The following is a 13,739-nucleotide window of genomic DNA, read 5'->3' as shown; positions in this document are numbered from 1 at the left end:
ATTATGCACGATGGCTTCACAATAGTTTTTACGTTAAATAGTTGTACATTTGAGAGTAGTTTGCATATGAAACTTTCCTAATGTACAAAGTTTTTGTCGTATCACTCCTATTTTGTGAATATCTCTTATTTTAAAGGGTTTTATGTGCATGCATCGTTATGTGATTGAATTAATATTAAATTTCTTTCAAGAATATATTTTTTGAACTCTTTCTACTAGGTAAATTAGGTAGATAAAAAGTTATGAAACATTTATTGGAATATGAAAATTGAATGAGAACATATGTGGATGTTATTCCCTATAGACTATTCAAAATTACACTCTTAAAGTTTAATAATATACTCGGTTCTTAGACATAAAGAAAGATTAAGGGTGCATTTGATAAAACTGAAGTTTGAAATTTGAAGTTTGAATTCATTAAGTTATTGAATTGTTAAGCATTAAATCTAATACATTTGAATGTATATCACATTCAATGATAAGTGAATAGCTTATTACTTAATTTTGGGAGTAAGTTTTGCCTAGAAAATTCAGTGCCACTTAATTAATTCAGATGTTCAATTTTGGGTTATCAAAGGATCTGAATATGTTAAGATCTGAATCCATTAGGTTTTAAGTGCTGAATTGGATTAGCAAACAATGCCTAAATAAACCCAAATTAAGGTGGTAAAAACTATAATTATGATTTTGTGCTATAAAAATCTTGTGCAATTACTGTGTATATTTATTGATTCATTGAGATATTTATAACTATTAACAAATGTGATACTAAATTTTTTCTATAGCCAATAATGAACACAATAACAAGAAAAATGACATAAAAAATCTTGCTCGTGAAGTCAAGAATTAGGCTAATAAATCTCTAGTAGCAATTGGTTCGAATATAAAAAGAAAAGGGCAAAGAAGTTGATAAAGTATTATTAGTCTATACAATTTAAAACCACCAATTATTGATAGAAAAGTTAAACTAATTGAACTTTGAAATGAAGCAAAGGGACCTAATAGAGAGCCCTCCTTCCAGCATTAAATAATAGAGGAAAAGAGAACTTTATCTCTTCTTTAGTTGATGTAAATGTGGATATCAAAATGAATCTCAAATTTTTGATTTCATATTTCATCATTCATTATCTGCTCTTAGTACCTGCTAGATATGTTACCATTCCTCTTTCCTACTTAAGATTTGATATTGTATCTCTTACGTTCATTCTTTGCCTATTATTTTTACTATGAAAAAATGAGTCGTGGAAGAAAAGTTTATCAATGTGTTCTTGACAAAACTTTCAGTCAGCAAATCTAGTAATAGAAACTCAATTTTCTTTATAAAGTAGTAAATTCATAAAGTCCGACAGGTAAGGGAAAACAATTGGACAATCCACCAGATGGAGGGTAATGTACTCAAATTTCAAATACATATTGATTCCCTAATATGGATTTGTCGGCTCCAAGATAGGATAGATAAATTTATCTTGCATTTACAAAGTGTATTACAGAGTTTTCTCTATACGTTAACAGTTTATTAGGTCATGTTAGGTCCCATTATAATATTCCTCAATTTATCATATTTGCTAGCTTTCTAAAGGTTTTCAAGATAAATGGTTGTGCATTTGAGAGTAGTTTGGATATCTAACTTCCTAGTTGCAGAATTTTCTTTATATCACTCATGTTTTGCAAAAAAGCTCTTTATCTGAAAGGTTTCAATATTGATGTCCTATGATGTTATTAGATTTCATATTCAAATTTTTTTTAAATATGTACTTTCTGAACTCTTTCTGATAAGTAAATTGGACAGCTAAAGAGTTATTTAACATTGATTTTTGCATGAAAATTGAGAGTAGTGTAGATATCAAACTTATATGGATGGTTATTCCCTTATGCACTAGAAGTCTATTTTCATAATTTGATAATTGAACTATGTTCGTGAACATTAAAGAAAAGATTAAATATAGCCGAAAAGTGATGAAAATCCAATGATGACTATGCGTTATAAAATTCACTGTGCAATTTTTGTGTAGAGGCTTGCTTTCTTGTTTCTTACCTATTTTTGTTCATTGTAATGTTCATTACTATTAAAGAAAAATGTTAGTAATTTTTCAAGGACATTTACAAAAAAAAAAAAAAAAAGGAAAAATAGACCAAGATCTTACTTATAAAGCCAAAAACCAAGTTAACAAGCCTTCAGTAGAAATCACATAGACATAAAAGAGGAAGGCAAAATAGATGATCAAGTATTATATGACCAAATGCTTCCAAAATTTCTTGTTGTCAATACTCAATAGAAAACGAGCAAGAAGTCAATCTATCTATTTAAAGAAATCTGTGTCTAACTAGAAAGACATCAATCTCCAATCTAAGACTAAAAGTCAAAAACTGATGCATAATTTTAATTATAAATTTATTTACCTAACTGAACATAATAGATTTTGAATATACATAATATTTATCTTATTCTTATAAAGCATCTGATTGGATGACCGAGGGATGACCTATGATCTATGTGATTTTTACCATATGCGTTTTAAGTTAATCCTACAATTTGAAAACTTAAATTAAATTTTTTTTTTTTTAAGGAAACGATAGGAAATATATTGATTTCAAAAACAAGCTATACAAACTTGAGTAAAGGCCCATCATGAGCTTTACAATTGTGTCGTTTGACACAGAGGACTTAGATATTCCTCATCTTGCACTACTAATGTAGTAGCATACTTGCTAATTCTTCTCCCTAATCTATTACACTGGTTTTCAACCAAGCTGAATGAGCAGCTCATAAACAAAGCTTTGAGCATGTGAAAGTCTGATGTCTTGTGTCTTGTGAGTTCGCAGCATTCGTAACAACTGAGCGGATGAAACTAACAGATTAACATCTGGCCAAGGCATTTCTCTGATTTTGCACAATGATAATTTGAGCGCAGCAGTATAATCCAGTAAAATGTCACCTGTACTTCTGTCTTGCATGGCCCATGCAGCGTGCATATTGTTGTTTTTTGTTGCCACTATGCATGCCAATGCCAACAATTTTGCTTTCCTTCAGCTAGCTCACCTCCACTTCAATTGTCATCTTGTTGTTGTGTAAAATGTCACACGGTCCCTCTTCATCACTAGTTGATGTTTCCTAGCTGCTCACCCGCTTCTCTCTACTTTTTACTTCAGTGTACTCTATCCATTCTAGATGAGCTTTCTGTACAATGTCAAAAGGATTCCTACACTTGTTGTTAAAGACCTTCTCATTTCTGGCTTTCCACAGTTGCCAGAGAATGTTCACACTTGGTGTTGGTGACCTTCATTTCTACTTGTTGCTTCCATTAGTCCACTCCACCATTTGTTGAACTTGCCTCTACTGTCAACAATGCCATCCCACTGCACTGGTGCGAACCTCCATACTTCCTTTGCTGGATTGCAAAAGAAAAACAAGTGTTCTATGGTTTCCTCTCCTGCACCACATACTTGGCAAATTGGTTCCCCCATTCTAGTTCTGTAGTATACGAGCTCGTTCACTGGTAGAGCTTGGTTCAGACATTTCCATAGAAAGGTCTTGTGTTTACCCTTAATGTCCATTCTCCACATTTTGCTCCAATCTTTCTCCTTCTGTCCATTAAAGCTGGTTTCCCCTTGCCCTCTAGCTACTCCCCTTCCAATATTAGTAGTTTTCTTCTCCCCTTCCAACATCTTGTAGGTTGACTTCACAGTGTAGTTTCCATTGTTGCTTGCTATCCAATAACTGCTATCTGCCCTTCCTGCCATACTTATTGGGATTTTGAGGATTTCTTCAGCATCTTTTCCATTGAAAGTACTAAAAATCAGTGGTCTATTCCACCTGAAGTTTGTTATCAGTTCTTTCACTTTGTTTAGGCAGCAGCTTTGAGGTTTAGGAGTAGTAGGTGTCCCTCCTTTGTTATTTGGGATCCAACGATCTTTCCAAATGTTGGTACTGCTACCATCCCCAATTTTCTGCCAAATTCCTTTCCTCACTTCATCTCTAACACTGGCCATACGCTTCCAAACCCATGAAGCAGTTGGGCTCACCTTACACTGGAATAATGATCTGTCTGGAAAGTACTTCGCCTTCATAATTTTACTTAGCAATAAATTTGGGCATGTTACCAGTCTCAAGAGTTGCTTGCCAAGGAGAGCTTTATTAAAATTTTGCAGGTCCCTGAATCCCATTCCCCCTCTGCCTTTGTCCTTCGTGAGTTTTGACCAGGAACACCAATGCATCTTCTTTTTTCCCTTGTCTTCTTCCCACCAATACCTTGCCATCATAGCACTAATATCTTTACAGAGTTTTCCTGGAAGTTTGAAACAGGACATGGCGTACGTAGGCAAGGCCATTGTGATGGCTTTGAGTAGCACTTCCTTCCCTGCATTGCTGAGCATTTTGTTTTTCCAGCTTGCCATCCTTTGTTGGCAATTATTTATGATAAAACCAAACAGCTGCTCCTTCGTCCTTGTAATGTGATACTGATGGGCCTCTTCTACTGATATTAATACCTGACATTAGTTTGCTTGCCTCAGCTCTTCGCAGCAGGTTTGATAGACCCTCATAACAGATTAAGAACAAATAGAGGGATAGAGGATCCCCTTGTCTTATACCTCTCTTGGGAGTGACATAGCCTTTCTGATCACCATTAATCTTGAACGAGTATGAGACAGTTGATAAGCATTGCCATATCCAGTTTATCCATCTCTCTGAGAATCCCATTTTCTGCATGATTGCACCTAAGAATTTTCACTCAACCCTATCATAGGCTTTTGCCATGTCAAGTTTTAATGCCATACACCCTACTGAACCTTGTCTTTTGTTTTTCAGATAATGGAGATATTCATGGGGCACAATGACATTATCTAATATTTGTCTCCCTGGAACAAAAGCTGCCTTGTTCTTGCTTATACAACAGTCCAGATTATGTTTCAGTCTGTTGGCAAGCACTTTGGAAATGATTTTATACAACACATTGCAAAGACTTATGGGTCTGTACTGTTTAAGATTGATTGGCATCTCAACTTTGGGAATCAAAGAGACAACCGTGTGATTAAGAGACTTTAGCATGAAACCTGAGTGGAAAAAACTCTGGATAGCTAGAACAACATCAGACCTGATAACCCTCCAGAATTTTTGGAAAAATAGAGGTGTCATCCCATCAGGCCCAGGGGCTTTGTTGGGATTCATAGAAAAAAGTGCAGACTTAATCTCAACCTCAGTGACAGTTCTAGTCAAATTTGTATTCATTTGATCAGAAATTGTGTTTGGTATTCCCCTCAGGATATCCTCAACGCCTTCAGTGCCTTGACTATCAAAGAGTTGTTGGTAGTAGCTAGCCACTTCCTCTCCTAGTTCCTTCTCATTTGAAGTCCATGATCCGTCATCTCTTTGAACATTAACCATCCTATTCCTTTTCCTTCTACCTTTGACACTAGCATGGAAAAACTGTGAATTTTTGTCCCCCTTCTTCAACCAAGTAACTCTAGATTTTTGAGACCATTACATTTCCTCATTAGAGTAAGCTCTCTTAAGTTGAGTCTTAAGGTCATCCATAGCTCCTCTGTGAAACTCAGTTGACTCTTTAAGCCTCTCCATGTCTGCCTTGATTCTGTTAATATCTTTCCTAGAGTTATGCTGAAAACTATTTTTCCACTTCAGAAGAGCCACTCTACAATTAGAAATCTTTCTAGTGACTTGGTACATTCTTGATCCTTCCACTTCTAATTTCCAAGCTTCCTTAATCACTTGTGTAATCCCTTCTTGTTGTACCCATCTTTTGTCAAAAATGAATTTTTTCCTTCTTTTGTCCTTTTCAGGTTCAATATCAACCATAATCATACTATGATCTGAGCTGTAATTGTCGACATGTTTGCTTCTTGTTTTGTCAAAAATCTAGAACCAGGTATGAGTACAAAGCATTCTATCCAGCCTTTGTTTAATTTCTCCTTCATGTTCCCAATTATTACACCAAGACCAAGGATTCCCATCAAAACCTACATCGATCAGCTCATTATCAGCAATGAAATGCTTAAAATCTCTAAAGGTCCACTCCTCTCTTCTTCTTCCTCCCCATTTCTCTTCATTGGACACTATATCATTAAAATCTCTTGCTACTATCCATCTTTGTCCCCATAGTCTTTTCCTTTCATTCAACACTTTCCACTGATTCTTCCTAGTTGTCGTATCACAACTTGCATATATACCAATCAGCCACCAATCGGTATGTTGACTGTGGTCCACTATATGAGCCTCAATGATGAACGCTGTCTTATGTATTTTTGTAATTTTCACTTCCTGTTTCTAAAAAAGGGCCATCCCCCCAGACCTATTCATAGACTCTACAATCACACTATGATCAAAATTTACCCTTTTCCTGACAGCCTCCATATACTTGTCCCTATTCTTAGTTTCACACAAGAAAACAACACTTGGGGAGAGGAGGTTGCAAGCCTCCCTCAGCTAGGGAATTGTCAAGGGGCTCCCTGCACCTTGGCAATTCCACACCAGCACTCTTATTATCCACTTGGGAACCCATTAAGGCTGGTCCCCCTCCCACCTTCAGCAATCTCTAACCGTATTTCCAAGGATTGATCCACCTTATTCCTTTTTAAATTCAAGCACTCAACTTCAGCTTCTTCCATTTCAATATCCTCTTGATACGTTTTCCTCTTTCCTCTAGTCTCTATGTTACTGACATGTCCATCCGTTTCACCTAAAGGAGTCCTCCTCCTGCTCGGAGGCTTAAGTTGTCTTCTAATCCTAGTGTTCATCTTCTGGATAGCCACCTGCTTCCTCTCCTGTATCTCATTTTCTACCTGCAGCAGTTCTTCCATCCCTACATCCCCCTCATCCACAGTAACAACATTTGTTGCCTCGCTTCTCCTCTCCCTCTCAATGCTACATTGGTCTCCTGACCTCATATCCTGTCCTTCAGTAATGCTATTTGTCTCCTTGTCTTGTACCTCAACAGGTGCTGAAACTCTCGGATTTCTGCTTGTCCCCTCTAAACTATCCTCCTGGCTCATTATAGTTGGAATTACTTGGGCCTCCCTTTCCTGTCCTTCTATCACCGTGGTTGGCACCTCTTTTCTCATAACCCTTTGTTCATAGCCTTCCTTCGTGCCATTCTCCAACCCCTGAGGGTCCTCACTTCCTCCTTTTCGCACCAGTTCCCCATCCTTAAAACCCCACAGCACCTTATCTTGTCTTCCTCTACTTATGGTCTGTTCAGCCTGTGGAATTCCTTTATTCCAATAACCTCTTAGCCAGGGTCCGTATTGGTTATCTAATAGTCCTCTCCCTATGCTAGAAAAAGTTTTACAATTTCTCTCACTTTGTCCAACTATACCACACCCAAAACAGAAGTCCGGGCACCGTTCATACTTGAAACTAATCCATTTCCCTACTCCACTAAGCTTTACTACTGATCCTCTCACCAGCGGACGGGAAATATCTACGATCACCAACATCTTCAAGTGCCTCCCTTCCTTTCCTCCCGTTTGGGGTATTATAACCTCTTTCACTTCTGGAAAAATGGATCCAATTTCCCACCCAACCTCTTTCGAGATCCAATGTACAGGAAGATTCCACACCTGTATCCACAAAGGAGCCAACTTAAAAGCACCATTGTCCTCCTCTATCCCATTATACCACCTTCTGAGGATCAATATTTGGCTATCTACTATCCAAGGTCCTCTATTCAGAATCCTCTCTCTATCAGTAGCACTCGGAATGATAAACTGAAACAAGTTAGGTGCTAACTCCATAACAGTCAACCCACGAGGATAGCCCCAAGCCAGGCTTACAAAATTTTTCACCCCCACAAAGTTAATCATCTTCTCCCCTATCACTCTTCCTACCAGACTCAGCTGGCACTCCTGAATACACGTGTTAGCATCTCCCAGTTCAAGAGCTGTACCTCCCAACTCTTGCTCAGAGAGTGCGAACCTTTGCATTATAGAAGCTAGTTCCTCTGCCATCGACGCTTTACCTCCCAGGAAAATACCAACACAACTTTTGATTTTGAAAGCAAGCTAACCAAGAGCTGATCCCGCCAAGCAAGAAAAAAGTCTGATCTTTACTGACCAAAAAGGACTACTACTCCTAAGACTTACACAAGCAGAAAATAAGACCTGCCGCCACCAGAGGAAAAAAAAGGAAGAAGAAATAAAAGACAAAAACACGATCGGACAAAGTTCAGCAGGGAGATGTTAACCCTTTACCTGTCAAAGCTAATGGGACGGTTGAGTGGAAAGACTAGTTTTTTGTTGCACCCATGCAGGTATGAGCTCTATTTTCGTTACCAGTATGCTCTTCATTTGTCAGCCGTAAATACTCTGGTTTCGGACAAAAAGTGCAGATTTGTCGTCGGTCCCTACATAATCTGATTTTGTTGGTAGCAAGGCATTTGGGAATTCAATGTGAGCTTTTGAAAACTTTTGAAACTGTTTGACCTTTCAAACATAAACTCCCACACCCAGGAAGAAGAAAGCACAACTCCCAAGAGAGAGAAAGATCGTCTTTTCTCTACCGCTTGAAAACTTAAATTTTATATGAAAACTACTTATTTCTTTTTGTATCTTTAACATTTTCAACTGGTTTAACATGCACAAAACCCAAGCCTAAATTGAATGGTTAGTGATATTGCTAGACCAAATATTAGCTGCTAGAGTAATTTTTTAACTCAACGACAACTTTGCCCATTTTCAGTCAAAGTCATCAATTTAGCAAAGTTGTTCTAGAGCCCATATCAATAGCCTCTTTAAATTTCAAACCTCTCAAAAATTGATTTTTGTCTTCAATCTGGCCTCTTCCTTTATCTTAATTGAACCCTATCTCTCTTCACAAACTTACAGTACTAGCTCCATCCCAATTTCAGGATAGATTGAATGTAACTAACTATCAAGTTTATTGGCTATTGTAAAACTTCATATTCTTTTGAAGTTTGGCAAAGGAAAGAACAAAAATGAAGGAAGAAAATCGAGCCCTTGAACTATCAATGATTCAAATATCCATAAAACCCAACAAAATTTCTCTACATATAAGTGAATTCTTTTCCCTATTTCTTACTATTTTTTTCTATTTTGAATTGAGAAAAAAAATTTTCTCTCTTTTTCATAATGACTTTGAATAGCACATCCCCTTTGCCTATACTAAGAGATAAGCACTTTAATGGCTTAGGCAATAACAGATTAATTTAAGATTCCGTCGCAAACTGAATATGGTAATGGCAGCCATGGTGGAGGTGGCAGTTAATTTCCTAGTGTAGAGATAATCAGAGATAAGAGAGTGTTTGTGAAAACTGGAAGCCAAGTGCTTTGATGAAGCATTTGTGATTAGTTAAAGAAAGGACATCGAATTTGAGAAAATAAGATTTTTGATAAAGCACGTGTGTTGAAATCGATTGAAACCTAGATGGGGGAGGTTTGGTATGGATCCAAAAATTCTTTCAACTGAATTAATCACTTTGACTAGAGGGATAAAATTGTTCTTCACTAAAAATTGGTCTCGCATAAATACGTAATCTGGCAATATCATTAGCCAATTGAATATCTTGAATTGATTGAGAGCACAAAAGTTTGCAGATGTTATGGTTTTGATTTTTTTCTTTTTAAGGAATATTCATTGTAAATAGAAAGGATAGCATTCATTTTGGAAACAACGATAGTATCTCCTAAGAACAATATAGACCTAGCAGCCAATCTCAAGTTGGATAACATATGCGATTGACAATATTTTATGTGGCACACAAAAGGATTTGATCAACAATATCGAGCAATTCACACAACAATGCATAATGAATTCAATGACCTAGAGTACAAATATTTGACCAATATTTTTAATCTCTTCTTGGCATAAACAAAACTCATTCAATAAAGGTATAATTAATACTAAAATATAAAGCCAATTGCAAACCTAAAATCACCCCATCATTGTGCTCTACAAATATTTGCCAACTTCATTGTACTTCATCATTAAAACCAACAACATTTTATAATTATCATGATTAACAATTTAAATCCCAATTTTGCTATTTATCCAAGAGCAATCAATATTTTGTGAGGCATCCCACATCGGAAGTGGAAAGAGGAAAGGAATGGCTTATAAGTTTGGCTCCTTTGGCTATTGAGTGACTTGGAATAACCATTTTGGACCAGTACTACGTGTCATGCAGAGCGAACCTCACATGGTTTTTGCGTAGGGTGAGTCTGGATCAACGAGAAGTCCGAGCCAACCGATTGTGATTTTGACTACATAATGGAGTGTCAGAGCCAACGGATTGTGGTTTTGACTATGTAATGAAGTGTCAGAAACTGCGTGCCACATACGGGGGCCACCTCCAGAGTTCAAAGCACAGCCAAGTGGATTGGAAATGAATAGAGGAAAGAGAAAAGGAATGGCTTATAAGCTTGGGTTTAAATAACTTGGGTTAACCATTTTAGATTAGTGGATTTCAGTCCAAAAATTGCTTAGACTAACCCTTTGACCCAAGTCGTGATATTTTGCTTTTAGAAAACCAGTATGATGCTTTAGTTCACTTACTAGATGATTAGCATTAGATGGGAAAGCAGCTTCTTGCACTTTTTTATCCAAATAATTGCTATTAATGGTTGCATTTTCTCGATCAAACTAAAAAGAATTGGAATCCATTTAGTGCCAAATAAAGAATACTGTAATATTTTTTTCAAACAGAAGACATCAAAATCCAAACTACTTCATGCTTAGCTAATGATTTAACTGGAATCATAACAATCTGCCACATAAGAGGACTTACAGATTTTACACCGGTGTGTCATATTTGTCAAGGAAATTTAGAGTATGTCCCTATTGATTTGTGTTGAGGTACTGAATGAGATGCCACATAAGAGGACTCTTACAGATTTTAGACCGGTGCTTGTGTGTTATATTTGTCTAAGAAATTTAGAATATGTCACTATTGATTTGTGTTAAGGCGAATCAAATGAACTATAAAAAAAAATTTTGGAACCCGAGGTTTATATGGGTTTCTTTGCAGACTACAGTTTGTATAGCATTACAAGGTGAATTTGTTTGTGTTTGCTGAGCACTATAAACTGCTTTTGAATTATTAAAATTGCTCCACATGCTTCTCGGTCATGATTGGCGCATTCTGATTTGATATCCTGTTTAAGTGAGGGGCAATGAGTTTGTTTTGTTTTTCAATTTTGCTCTATTGAAGAGTATTTTATAGTGAAGTCAGTTAATTCAACCAATTCAATTGCTCATCTCTCATCGATATATTTCATCTCTCTCTCTTTCTTTTTAACTGCTGAAGAGCTTTTCAGGTAGTTCGCTAAATGCAATGAAGTGGGATGAGCAATACTTTGACTTATTTATTCACTGTTAAAATTGTTACACGGAAAGACACAAAAGTCAAACCGCTGCAGGGAACTGCATAGAAAAAAGTTGGCACGGGGGAAGGAAAAATATACACTAATCGACTAAACTGTTTTTCATCTTTTTAAAAATTTGATTAATTTCTACATCTAAATGGTTGGACTTGTTCCAGAATCATTGCTGCTGCTGGTATGGTTGAGAAAGAGCGAAAGAGAAGGTTAACCACGGCAATAAATCAGCTGGTGCAGGAAGCACTTGCTTTCAAACCACCTCCAAGGACTAGAGGTGGCAAGAGAGGACGTGTTTATTATTGCACGCAGGTACTTGCACCAGAAAAAGATTTTATAAGTTGGTTTTCTCAAACTGTCATTTTTCAATCTAAATGTGCTGATGTTTAGCTTTTCTAGAAGTTTGCATATGCCACTATTCAGTCAGTTTGATGCAGCTATTGTAAGTCTCTAAACTCCGAAATTCATCAGGAATTTCGGACGGAAAAAGGATAAGATTTGGACATTCCAGTTATAGAATGTTTGGAATTGCAGTTGAATCATTTTGCATGCTTTGTTTCAGGGGTTTGACTTGGCATCATGGTTCAAAATCGTGGTCGTGGCCCAGATTGTTCCACATTGGTGTCGGCATATCGGTCGTGGTCTCGTTGAGACGCAAATTTTTGAAATATTTAATATTTTAAATAATTGTAAAAATATATGATAAATAAAAATAATAAAAAATTAGCAAAAATAATAAAAATTCAAGTTGATTCGGAATGATTCGGGGCGACTCGGCCATTTCTATCAATTTGGGAGACGTCTCGACCGAGTTTTCGGCGATTCATTATTTCGGAATCATCTCGTCTCGGTATCGGACCGAAAAGCCCTGATCCGGTAACGACTCGGCCGAGTCGTCTTGGTCTCGGCCGATTCTTTGAACCATGTTTGGCATAGATAAGGTTTCTTTGACATGACAAAGTGCATCGAAATGTTTTGAGACAGTAGAATTGCTCAAGTTTTTTATGAAACATGGCTAGAGAATTGCAAGGGATTTGTCATATGTCATATTTCGTTAGCCTTTATTGTGATGGGCCCATAAACGAAGCAGAAAATGCATGTGATTTGTTAAGGCTTCCTACATGTTCGCCAGGACTTTGGAGCTACACAATTTGACCAATTTTAGTTCACAGTCACCACATCTATCAAACTTATGTGACCATGTACGTTGATCTTATACCCAGAGGCAGCAGTTAGAACACCTACATTTGTCTTCTTTGTAAATGATGCAAAGCCATTTCCAGAGGCATACCACAGTTACATGGAAAAGCAACTGAGATCAAGTGTAGGATTTGCAAGCACTCCTGTTCGGCATTTATGGAGAAGCAGAAGAAAAATGGAAAACGATGATAGTGAGTGTGTGTGTGTCTAAATATATATATATATATATATATAAATATCTGTCAAACTATTTATTTGTTTGTTTCTCTGTCTCATGAATTTTTTGCAAGATTCCTTTTCTGCTGTGTTTTTCTGTTGTGCAGTTCAAGATTATTTGACAGATTGCTTATTTTGGTTTAACCTAGGAAGGGGTAATGAAGAATATTAGATTTCAAGCAAGAAATGAGTACCGTATCCCTGTCCACACTTACTCCCTCTCCCTCTTGCCTGCTCCCTTCCATTCTCCTTGCATCTGTGTTTTGAATTTCATTTTTTAATTACCAATCTGTCAAACTCACCCCTCTCTTTCCAAGCTATCTGAACAGTAACCATAAAAGGTCCTCTGTCATTATTGAATTGACAACTATTTCTTTCCTTCCAGATTGCCCACATAATGTTCACTGTTAGTGCAATATGTTCAGTTCCTTTTCTATGTCTGGCACACATCACACCTTCCCACCATTCCAACAGATTCCATCTTTTTTCATAAAGGCCATCCCATCTCATCTAATGGGTGAAAATTTCCATACTTCCTCAGCTTTTGGTCATGTTAACAGTATATGCTCAACCGGTCATAAGCTCGTTAAGCAAGCAACTAACACAAAAGTCACTTTGATCATTGCATAGACTAACAAAATCTGCATGGAACCAGTGAATATGGCCCTACAATCTATCCATTCAACCAAAAGGAGAAATCATTAACAACAAACTCCTAGCAAAATAAAGCTCCAAAGAGTAGTTCTTTACGAAATTAATACCTCAAAAATCCACAAAATAGTTAAAACTCATCAAATTATCAAACTTTGCATCCTATAATCAAAATTTTGTCAATCAAGTGACCCCCAACCTAATCATACAGACCACGGAAAAGAGAGAGAACATCAGCAGCATTTACATTTAAAGCTGTTAAATGAAACGAGCAGCTCGAAAACTCGATTGAACTCGACTCGATAAGGCTCAAGCTCGCCTCGTTAATT

This window comes from Coffea arabica, chromosome 7e (genome assembly GCF_036785885.1).
Source record: "Coffea arabica cultivar ET-39 chromosome 7e, Coffea Arabica ET-39 HiFi, whole genome shotgun sequence".
NCBI classification, from domain to species: domain Eukaryota; kingdom Viridiplantae; phylum Streptophyta; class Magnoliopsida; order Gentianales; family Rubiaceae; genus Coffea; species Coffea arabica.
Note: the sequence above shows the minus strand (reverse complement) of the source record.